Source organism: Nematolebias whitei, chromosome 20 (genome assembly GCF_014905685.2).
Source record: "Nematolebias whitei isolate Nwh7 chromosome 20, NemWhi1, whole genome shotgun sequence".
NCBI classification, from domain to species: domain Eukaryota; kingdom Metazoa; phylum Chordata; class Actinopteri; order Cyprinodontiformes; family Rivulidae; genus Nematolebias; species Nematolebias whitei.
The window spans coordinates 25,320,525-25,331,943 of NC_056517.1; positions in this window are offsets into that span (position 1 = coordinate 25,320,525).

Below are 11,419 nucleotides of genomic sequence, written 5' to 3' on the forward strand. Positions count from 1 at the left end.
TGTGTGTGTGTGTGTATATATATACACATATATATATATACATGTATATATATGTATGTAGTTATGTAAAGGTGTTTTAAACCCTTCCCACACTCTTGCAATATTCTAACGTTTTTAAACTCTAAACGCTCTAAAAAAAAGCACAGAATGTCATGATTCTCTGCCGCTCTTGGTCACACGCACTTCTCCGCTGTAGAGCGGAGATCAGCTGATCAGCTACAGGAGAAAGTTTTTTCCGCAGCCTGGGCTGCACACGGGTGCTAAATAATTTATTTTAGATAAAAAATTTATGCTGATCATGCAGCTCATCCATCATTCAGCCAATTGTGTGTCATGTCCAATCTTATTTTGAAAAACTGCGTTAGAGCGAGAAACGAACAGCGAAGTAGTGACAAACTACTGTATATACAAATAAGTTAACATTATTTATCCGAGGAGAAGACTACTTTGAGTTTAACTGAATCACAGAACTCTCATCTTGCGAAAGCACGAAGGCAAAAGTGGAAAGGAAAAACTCTCTTATGAGGAAGAAACCTTTAGCAGAACCAGACTCAGGACAAGCAGCCATCTGCTTCGACCATTAAAACATTACTGCACGCCTTTACTTTCCAGCGTTGGGTAATGAAAAATGTGAGTATTTAATCTAACAATGTTGATTCCGAGCCTCTGGATGGATTCTTCTTTGTTGAAATGTGTTGTCTTTTATCCAAAAGACTTCTTCAGTCTGAGGAATGTTCAATTATTTTGTAACCCCTTATTGTTCTGGTAATGCAAAGATCATTGTTATTCCAAAAGTGTTAGAATTTACTAAATACTGGTGCTTTCAAATAAAATAAAAGTCTCAAAGTTGTTGAGAAGTTACTTTAATTCCTCATTCCTCTGTGCCTGCACAATGACCGTGTTTCTTTCAGGGAACAACAAAAAACTTGGTTGTTTTGGGTGAGGTGCTCTTGAATCAACATAATCAGCAGGAACACGGCAGTTCCTGCACGAGTGCAGGTAAAGTAACATAAAACTACAGACTCAAGAGTTGTGACCAAATCAGCCCTGATTACTGGATTTTGACTTGCAAATGAGAGCTGATTCTCTCCTGAAAATGTATGGAGAAAATGTAACGGGGGGTTAAATCAGACATGCAACTTCATTTTACTATAATTCAGAGGGGGAACACGTCCTTAAGGGCACCGAAATATCTGTTCTCGCTAGAAGTCCTGTTCATTGTGCTTTTTGTATTGCAAGAACAAAATGTCAACATTTGGGTTAGTTTTCAGCCTAATTACTAAACTGTGTTGGAGCGAGGCTACAAGAGTTTGAGTCAGTGTGAACAAGGAATTTTGTTTCTTGTAGAATTTGCTAAATTATTATCTTGATATTAGTATCTCTGCTGAAATGGCAACCATGGGTAAACCTGCAAGGGCAACAAAAGTGCACAATTTTCTTAGTGAGCACTTTCGGTGGACTCTACAAAATAATCAAATGCATACAGGCTCACATTTTAAAATAGTATTTTGCTTATTTTTTTACATTTATTTGAAGTCAGCATCTTACCAGCATTAAATTACAGTTGGTATACTTTCAGTCAAGCTAAAATTACTCAAGAATTGCCATAACTGAGTCTCACCATTCAACCTGTCTAAAAAGTAAAACAAAATTCATAAGATGGTCCGCAATATTATGGTTAGGGATGCACGATATTATCAGCATGGTATTGGTATCGGCCGATATTAGCGATAAAGTTAAATATCAGACATTGGTCATTCCATGAAATTAACTCTTCGATATAAAAAAGAGCTGCTTTTATTATATATTTATATAGTGTTGCATCATTTTCAGACCCCTTTTTGACATCTGCATTTGGTATCAGGCCAAACTGACAAAGACCATGCAGAATAATGTAGTATTTTAATTACACAACAGAGAAAGCTATGTCGTCTCTGTAAGTAGGTTTAGGGGGAAAAAATATTGGTATCGGCCAAATAAGTTTTAACATATCGGCGTATCGGATATCGGCCAAAAAGCCAATATCGTGCATCCCTAATTACAGTATATTAGAAATTAGTTTGGTTTATTTCGAAAGTGCTTAGCCTTTTCAAAATACTTATAAACATTAACTTTTGAGACAGTTGTGTGTACTGAAAGCGCAACAGATTAGTTACGATGACGGCTGTGAGTTCATTGCTGCTGTTTTTGTCCAAAACCGTGAAAACAATTTTATATTTGAGATGTTCTTACCCAACGAAAAAAAACTTTTTGCAAACAAGAAATGTTAATAAAAGCAAAAACATTTAAGTAGTAGCTACAAGAGATATAACATCTTAAAACAAATGTTGGTTTTACAACCCCATCATCCCAAGCAAGGCTGGGATGTTGCGTAAAATAAAAATAAAAACAGAACTCACAGGTTTGCTCAAATTATTCAACAACACATTTTAAATATTGAAACTAAGTAATTGTTTTGTTGCAGCAGCCTATCTTTTTACAGATGTGTTGCTGTCATAAAATTCACAATAATCTTTTTTATTTTTACAAAAAAATTGTACAATTTATATATTATATGTATGAGTTTATGGGATTTGCAACTCCTTGCTTATTTTTGGGACTTGTGTTGAAGTTTATTTATTGTGTTTGTTTACTTGATTTAAAAAAGTGTGTATTAAATGTACACACTTTGGGGCAGCTGTGGCTGAGTGGTTAGAGCAGTTGTCCTCCATTGGGAGAGTTGGGGGTTCGATTCCACCAGCAGTCGCACGTTGAAGTGTCCCTGGGCAAGACACTGAACCCCTCATTGCCTCCAATGTGTCCCATCGGTGTATGAATGTGATAAAGCTCTGATTATTTGTACAGATATAGTAGAGTGCTGTATGAATGGGTAAATGAGAGCACAGATTGTGTTGTAAAGCACTTTGAGTATCTTGATAAGATAGAAAGGCGCTATATAAGTACAGTCCATTTAAACGTACAAAAAAAAAAAATCACTCACAATTTCAAACTTCTGAGTAATATTTCCTTGAATGTCCAGCAGGAAAACTTTTCCAAAATGGGTTCCCAGGGCAAGAAACTGAGAAGAAACACAGATAAAATAAAACAGTAGGTACAAAATTCAAAATGTTATTAAAAAAATAAATAAAATAAAAATGAATGCTCATGAAGACTGCAGAAGAGAATTTAAATAAAATAAAATCCTGGAACACGGACAGCGTGCGGATTGGGTAAGCTTGGAGGCAAAACTGTGAAATTGCAGACGGGTGGAAAAGCCCTATTTATTAAAGCAGACAGTGTGAAATGGCATTTTCCCCTCTCAAATTAAAATGCTTAAGCATAATAAATGCACTCCACATCCGACTTCTTCCTATCCTCCCATTGCAACCCAATCACTGCACAGCAACTGGTTTCTGTGTTTTGTGCTTCGGCAAAAGTGCGTGTGTGTGTATGTGAGAGTCCACAGGGACAAAAAAAATTATAGAAACCGGGGGCTCCTAGCATTAGATTAAGTGTGTTCCTCCACCCCAGCCCCTTGCTCCGTGCCCTCCTCCTTAATCCCCCTCCCTCCTCGACCAGCATGTGGATGTGCGGCGAGCCCACCATGCTTCACTGCAGTCTATAATGAAATGCTTATATTTACAGGCACAGCTGAGCATGTCAGACAGAGCCCCCTGCAATCTCCTCAAAATAAAATAACCAAAAATAAATAAATAAAAGGTTCAACCTTGTGAGGCGGAGCGACTTTTAAAAGGGATTTATCGGGATGGAATTGTTCAAATGAAATTCCGATTCAGACACTTAAAATATGAGGCAACAGAAGGGCAGTGTGCGCTGCCGTGGGGCTTTAAGGTTGTAGGAGTTTGTCACAGTGGTGGGGGGTGGTGTGACCACACGTGTAGCTGGATGGCTGAAGGTACGTAAACAGAAATTACAAAGCCGGAAAGACAGTTGGATCAATTCTATCATTTTAGGAAAATAGATGCTTGGTGTATGTTTTGAGGAGGAAATAAAAAAAAAAGAAAGAAAGAAAGGAATCAGATCCCTAAAGGATAAATAAATAAATGAAAATCAATTGTGCTTAATAAAACATCAGGTAAGGAGACGTGAGCGGGTATGACTTTTGCTCTGCTCAGGCGTGCAAGTGTGCTGCTGGTGCCACGACGATTAAACGTCACGCCGAGAGCAGCCCTTTTAAAAATATCAACGTCCAGAAAACAGGAGAGAAAAATACACGAGAGTGGGAATAAAAAGACAATGGCCCCTTCAGATGCACCTCCCTGAGAGGAAAAACACAGGAAGGTGAGAAAAGAACGAGCTGCCTTAATAGGTTGAGCAGAAAGGATGAAAACCAACTTTGAAGATGACATCTCTCGGCGATGCCCTCGCAGGTGGTGGATTATCACCTTTACCTTGTCGTGGACGGTCATACAGCTGGCTGCGTCGTTCTGGAGGATCTCAGTCACCCCATTGGAGAGCCTCTCATACTTCAGCTTGGGCTCCTCCTCGCTGTCCTCCTCCTGGTTGAGACAGAAGATGGGCTCTCGTCACTTTCTTAAAGATGGTTATTACAACAGGGTCACCTTCAAAAGTGTAAAAAGCTCAAACCTTCCACACAGTGAGATGTCATACATGCTTCTTAGTGTCATGTGCTGTGTTTAAACCAGATCTTAAAAACGTTAATAAAATGTCAGAAAAGGAACGCTGCAGACATGCACCCTCTGCAACCTGGTTAGGGACTTGTTCAAGTTTGAGCGCTAACGTTAATGTTTGTCACACATTTTACATACAGCACCTACCTAAAAATGACAATAAAGGTTTTATTTTAATCTTTACTGTTTTGTCCTTTTGTGTACAATCAAACGTACAAGCAAATACAGAATACATTACACGTAAAGTCTAGGCATGCATCGATCACAGTTTACAGTATTTCAAGTCTGACCTGCCAATTTCAAACTTTCTCTAAGAACTATAATTAACAATCTACAAAATCCTTTTCATTTCTAAATTACAATAATAATTCACAATGAGCTGCAGATATACCTGTGCAGAAAATTATCATTTCCTTTTGGCAGCTCTTTACACCTCATCTTTTTCCACCCACTTTATTTTTCAACACCTTACAGATTGCACAAATCTCTAACTTTTGTCATCGTTGTCTCTCAAATATTGTTCACAAACGTGTGTAAATCTGTGTTCGTGAGCACTCCTCCTTTGCCGAGATAATCCATCCATCGCACAGGTGTAGCATTTCAAAATGCTGATTCGACAGCATGATTATTGAACAGCTGTGCTTTAGGCTGACCACAATAAAAGGCCACTCTAAAATGTGCAGTTTTGTCACACAGCACAATGCCACAGATGTTGCAAGTTTTGAAGGAGCGTGCAATTGGCACGCTGACTGCAGGAACCAGAGCTGTTGCCTGTGAACTGAATGTTAATTTCTCTACCATAAGCTGTACCAAAAGGTGTTTCAGAGAATTTGGAAGTGCATCCAATCAGCCTCACGACTGCATACCACGTGTAACCACACCAGCCCAACACCTTCACATCCAGCATCGTCACCTCCAGGATCGACTAAGACGAACCACCCGGACAGCTGCTGCAACAGTTGGTTTGCATAACCAAAGAATTTCAGCACAAACTGTCAGACACCATCTCAGGGAAGATCATATGCATGCTCGTCGTCTTTATCTGGGTCTCCACCTGACTGCAGCTCATCGATGTAACCGACTCGAGTGGGCAAAGGCTCACATTTGATGTCCTATAGCATGTTGGAGAGGTGTTCTCTGCACAGATGAGTCCTGGTTTTCACTGTAGGGCAGATGGTAGACTTCGTGTGTGGCGTCATGTGGGTGAGTGGTTTGCGGATGTTAACGGTGTGAACCAAGTGGCCCATGGTGGAAGTGGGGTTATGGTACGGGCAGACGTACGTTATGGACAATGAACACAAAGGCTGGTGTGGTTACACCTGGTTTGTGGTTGTGAGGCCAGTTGGATGTACAGTACTGCCAAATTCCCTGAACATAGATGTTCCTGCAGTCAGCACGCCAATTGCACACTCCCTCAAAACTTGCACCATGTGCAGAATTGCGCTGTGTGATAGAACGCCACATTTTAGAGTGGCCATTTATTGTGGTCAGCCTAAGGCACACTTATGCAATAATCATGCTGTCTAATCGGCATCTTGATATGCCACACTTGTGAGGTGGATGGATTATCTCGGCAAAAGAAAAAATGCTCACTTACACAGATTTACACAAGTTCGTGAGCAAATTTTGAGAGAACAAGGTATTTTGTGTATATTAAAAAGTCTTGAGTTCAGCTCATGGAAAATTGGAGCAAAAATAATTGTGTTCATATTTTTGTTTGCATGTAACAATATAAGTTCCTTTACTGAATTTAGCAAAAGTATCATATTGAATATAGCTTATCTACTGCTTGCATATGTGTGTAACAGATTTAGTGCATTAACTTGCATAAAACAAATTTTCCTCTTGGTTGTTGCTGTTCATCCCCAGTGAAATACATGAAATTATTGTTTTCATAAAGCAAACTTAAGGTATTCTACTGTGTTAGACTTTCCAGCATGAGTCAACATTTGAAGCTGGTCACAGCTTGAATATTACTCATAATTCGGTTTATAACCATTGCTGCACAGTCTGTGGCTGTCCGCAGGGTGCATCAACTCAAAACATTGTCTGCCATTATGTGCTCTGGTGCTGGCGGTAGGGGACAATAGCGTGGAAAAAATGTTATTTTCAAAAACAATCCTTTCCCACTCAACACCGCCATATCTAGGCTATTTCCTGTGTATTCTGGTTGTGAGATTTCTGATGCGAGGGCATTTGTCACGGGCTTCAGAGGCGTATCAAACAACACAGACAAACTTCATCTCCAGAGAGAAAATACTCGTTTGAAAAACTTTTTGCCCACCTCTTATAAGTTGCCGTTTTTGTCAACTACAAAACCAGATATTACATTGTAACCATTAATGCCAAATATCTTCTTCTTCTTTTTTTTTTTTTTGCTTATTGTCAATTTTTATTTTATTTTAAACCTTTCTGTGTGACAACATCAAATATAAAGTTTTGTCTTAAGTCGAGAGGAAAGAACGACCACACTTGTCCTCTTCGCTGAAATAAATTACCGTAATGCGTCACCCTGCAATCTGTTCATATGTCTCATAAACATGAACATCGAGTAGCAAACTAAAGGAAAAGTCACATTGAATAAATGAACAAATAACAAATATGCAAATAATTCTGCACAGAACATAAATAAACTGTGTCTCAAATTATATACCCCTAAAAGTCTAATAAAAATACAGTGAGGAAAATAAGTATTTGAACACTCTGCGACTTTGCAAGTTCTCCCACTTAGAAATCATGGAGGGGTCTGAAATTTTCATCTTAGGTGCATGTCCACTGTGAGAGACATAATCTAAATTTAAAAAAAAAATCCAGAAATAATAATGCAAGATTTTTTAATAATTTGTTTGTGTGTTACTGCTGCAAATAAGTATTTGAACACCTGCCAATCAGTTCTGGCCCTCAAAGACCTGTTAGTCCGCCTCTAAAAAGTCCACCTCCACTCCACTGATTATTCTAAATTAGAAGCACCTGTTTGAGGTCGTTAGCTGCATAAAGACACCTGTCCACCCCACACAATCTGTAAGACTCCAACTACTAAAATGGCTAAAACCAAAGAGCTGTCCAAAGACACCAGAGACAAAATTGTAGACCTCAACAAGGCTGGAAAGGGCTACGGGGCAATTGCCAAGCAGCTTGGTGAAAAAACATCAACTGTTGGAGCAATTATTAGAAAATGGAAGAAGCCCAACATGACTGTCAATCTCCCTCGGACTGGGGCTCCATGCAAGATCTCACCTCGTGGCGTATCAATGATCCTAAGAAAGGTGAGGAATCAGCCCAGAACTACACGGGAGGAGCTGGTCAATGACCTGAAGAGAGCTGGCACCACTGTTTCCATGGTTACTGTGGGCAATACATTAAGATGTCATAGTTTAAAATCATGTATGGCACGGACGGTTCCCCTGCTTAAATCAGCACACGTCCAGGCCCATCTTTAGTTTGTCCAAGACCATTTGGATGATCCAGAGGAGTCATGGGAGAAAGTTATGAAGTCAGATGAGACCAAAATAGAACTTTTTAGTCTTAAATCCACTTGCCGTGTTTGAAGGACGAAGAAAGATGAATACCATCCCAAATACACCATCCCTACTGTGAAGCATGGGGGTGGAAGCATCATGCTTTGGGGGTGTTTTTCTGCACATGGGACAGGACGACTGCACTGTATTAAGGAGAGGATGAGCGGGGCCATGTATTGTGAGATTTTGTGGAACAACCTCCTTCCCTCAGTTAGAGCATTGAAGATGAGTCGTGGCTGGTTCTTCCAACATGACAATGACCTGAAGCACACAGCCAGGAGAACCAAGGAGTGGCTCCGTAAGAAGCATATCAAGGTTCTGGAGTGAACTAGCCAGTCTCCAGACCTAACCTAAAGAAAATCTTTGGAGGGAGCTCAAACTCCGTGTTTCTCAGCGACAGCCCAGAAACCTGGCTGATCTAAAGAAGATCTGTGTGGAGGAATGAGCCAAAATCTCTGCTGCAGTAAACCTGGTGGAAAACTACAGGAAACCTTTGACATCTGTAATCGAAAACAAAGGCTACTGTACCAAATATTAACATTGATTTTCACAGGTGTTCAAATACTTATTTGCAGCAGTAACACACAAATAAATTATTATTTTTTTAAATCATACTGTACATTGTGATTTCCAGATTTAGTTTTTTAGATTATGTCTCTCACAGTGGACATGCACCTAAGATGAAAATTTCAGACCCCTCCATGATTTCTAAGTGGGAGAACTTGGAAAGTCGCAGGGTGTTCAAACACTTATTTTCCTCACTGTAAATCCAATGTCTTACATGATTTCTTTTGAAAATATTATTTCTTAACAAAAAAATGCAAAAAAAACGACAACCAAAGAAACAAACTGTAAAGTTAACTAAAAGGATAATTTAAACAGTGACCCATAAAACCTGCTGCAGATTATCCTTTTAACCTACCTTTAAGTTTTACATTTTAACAATTTTTGCTATCATTTTGCCTACCAGCAAAATAAATGTGTAAAATAAACAACTAAAAGAAAGATTTATGGTAAGTAAATGTGATCATTAAGTTTTTAAGAGAATGCAGCGATTGTTGGACGTACAAATATTTCTGAATGAAACTTGGCAGAAAGTTATTTTTTCCAAAACATTTTTCCTTACTAAAAAGAAAAGGACTTGAGTTCACACACATTTCTGTCAACTATTCTTGACACGCTTAATACTATTCAGTAATACATTTATTAAATTACTTCAGTTTATTTTTTTGCCTCAGTTTAAAAGAACAGTCAACCCAGGTCAGTACACAAAAAACAAAACAGGTTTGATTCACATTAAATTACATATAACCTAATTAAATCAAAACAGTCAAACTCAAATTCAATTACAAAAAGCCCAATTCAGTTCTAATATAATACAATAAAATCAGATTCAGTATATTATTAAAGCCAATTATTAAAGGTTTTCTACCTGTGGGATCCAGTACATGTATTGATCTTTTTCTCTGATCCCACAGAATCTGAAGAGGTCTCAAAATAAACTCTACTGACCCGAGAAGAATACAAAAAAAAATAAAATAAAATCCAGTTGAATTTACAAAAATATATTGTACATAATTAATTATATATGATTTAATATTGGAGTTCTTTAAGCAGAATATGTATGTTAGAAGTATCCTGATGCATGCTCAATAATCCAGGTAGAAAAATCCAAAAAAGTTCAATTTGGTCCTCTGGACATTCAAAAAAACAAAAAACAAAGCAAAGCAAAAAAATCTAGAAACGTTTCTTTTGGTGGTGGTTTGGCATTGCAATGCCAAACCACCACCTTCCAACATCAGTAGAGAGGAGAGGGATGCACTCACCACTCTTAGCAAGGACAAAAACATGATCATTCTCCCAGCAGACAAAGGAAGGTGCACAGTGATTTTGAACCAGAAAGACTATCATGAGAAAGTTATGACACTCCTTAGTGACTTAACCACTTATGAACCTCTGAAAAGAGATCCAGGAAGTGGTTACAAGAAGAAGTTAATAGATTGCCTGAAAAATTTGGAGCAGGACAAGGCTATTGACCGTATTCTGTACCACAGACTGTACCCAGGGGAGGCCACACCTAGTCTGTATGGTTTACCTAAAATCCACAAACAAGGTGTACCTTTAAGACCTATTGTTAGCATGATTAACTCTGTCACTTACAATGTTTCCAAATATCTGGCGTCTGTACTCATCCCTTTAGTTGGCAGCTCAGAACACCACATACAGAACACCATGGACTTTGTGGATAAGGTGAGGGATGTCATCATGGAGACTGATGAAACAATGGTCTCTTTTGATGTCACATCACTCTTTACGTGCATTCCTGTTGATGATGCAGTAGAGGTGGTCAGTTTAAAATTAAAATCAGACACCACTCTGAGCAGCAGGACCACGCTTTCCACAGAACAACTGTGTCAACTCTTGAAACTGTGCCTGCAGTCAACCTACTTCACATATGGGGAGCAATATTATAGGCAGAAACATGGGTGTGCTATGGGGTCTCCAGTTTCTCCTATTGTTGCCAACCTGTACATGGAGGAGGTAGAAAAGAGAGCCTTGACGTCCTTTTCAGGGACACCACCAAGTCATTGGTTCAGGTATGTTGACGACACCTGGGTTAAAATCAAATCTCAGGAAGTCCAACATTTTACTGACCACATCAACTCTGTGGATAAATACATCAAGTTCACACGAGAAGATGAAAAAAATGGCAAGTTGGCTTTCTTGGACTGTGAGGTCTCAGTCTCTGATAGAGGACATTTGCAAACTGAGGTGTACCGCAAACCCACCCACACAGACCAGTATTTGCAGTTTGACTCCCATCACCCTTTGGAGCACAAGTTAGGAGTCATCAGGACTCTGTATCACAGAGCAGACAGCGTCCCCACTAGCTCAGGAGCCAGGCAGAAGGAGAAATCCTACACAAGACAGGCTCTAGAGCAATGTGGATATCCTAACTGGGCCTTCCTGAAAGCAGAGAAGAAACCCAAACAGGACTCCAGTCAGCCAACAGGTGAAAAGGAGGAACCCAGACCCAGACCAGTGGTCATTCCATATGTTGAGGGAGTATCAGAGAAACTGAGACGTTTATTTTCTAAACATAACGTCCCAGTGGCTTTTAAACCCCAAAATACATTACGGCAAAGACTGGTTCATCCCAAAGATCCAGTCCCCCGGCACAAACAGAGTAATGTTGTGTATGCTGTTCAGTGTCAGGAGGGCTGTGATCAGTCTTACATCGGGGAAACTAAACAGCCACTGGCCAAAAGG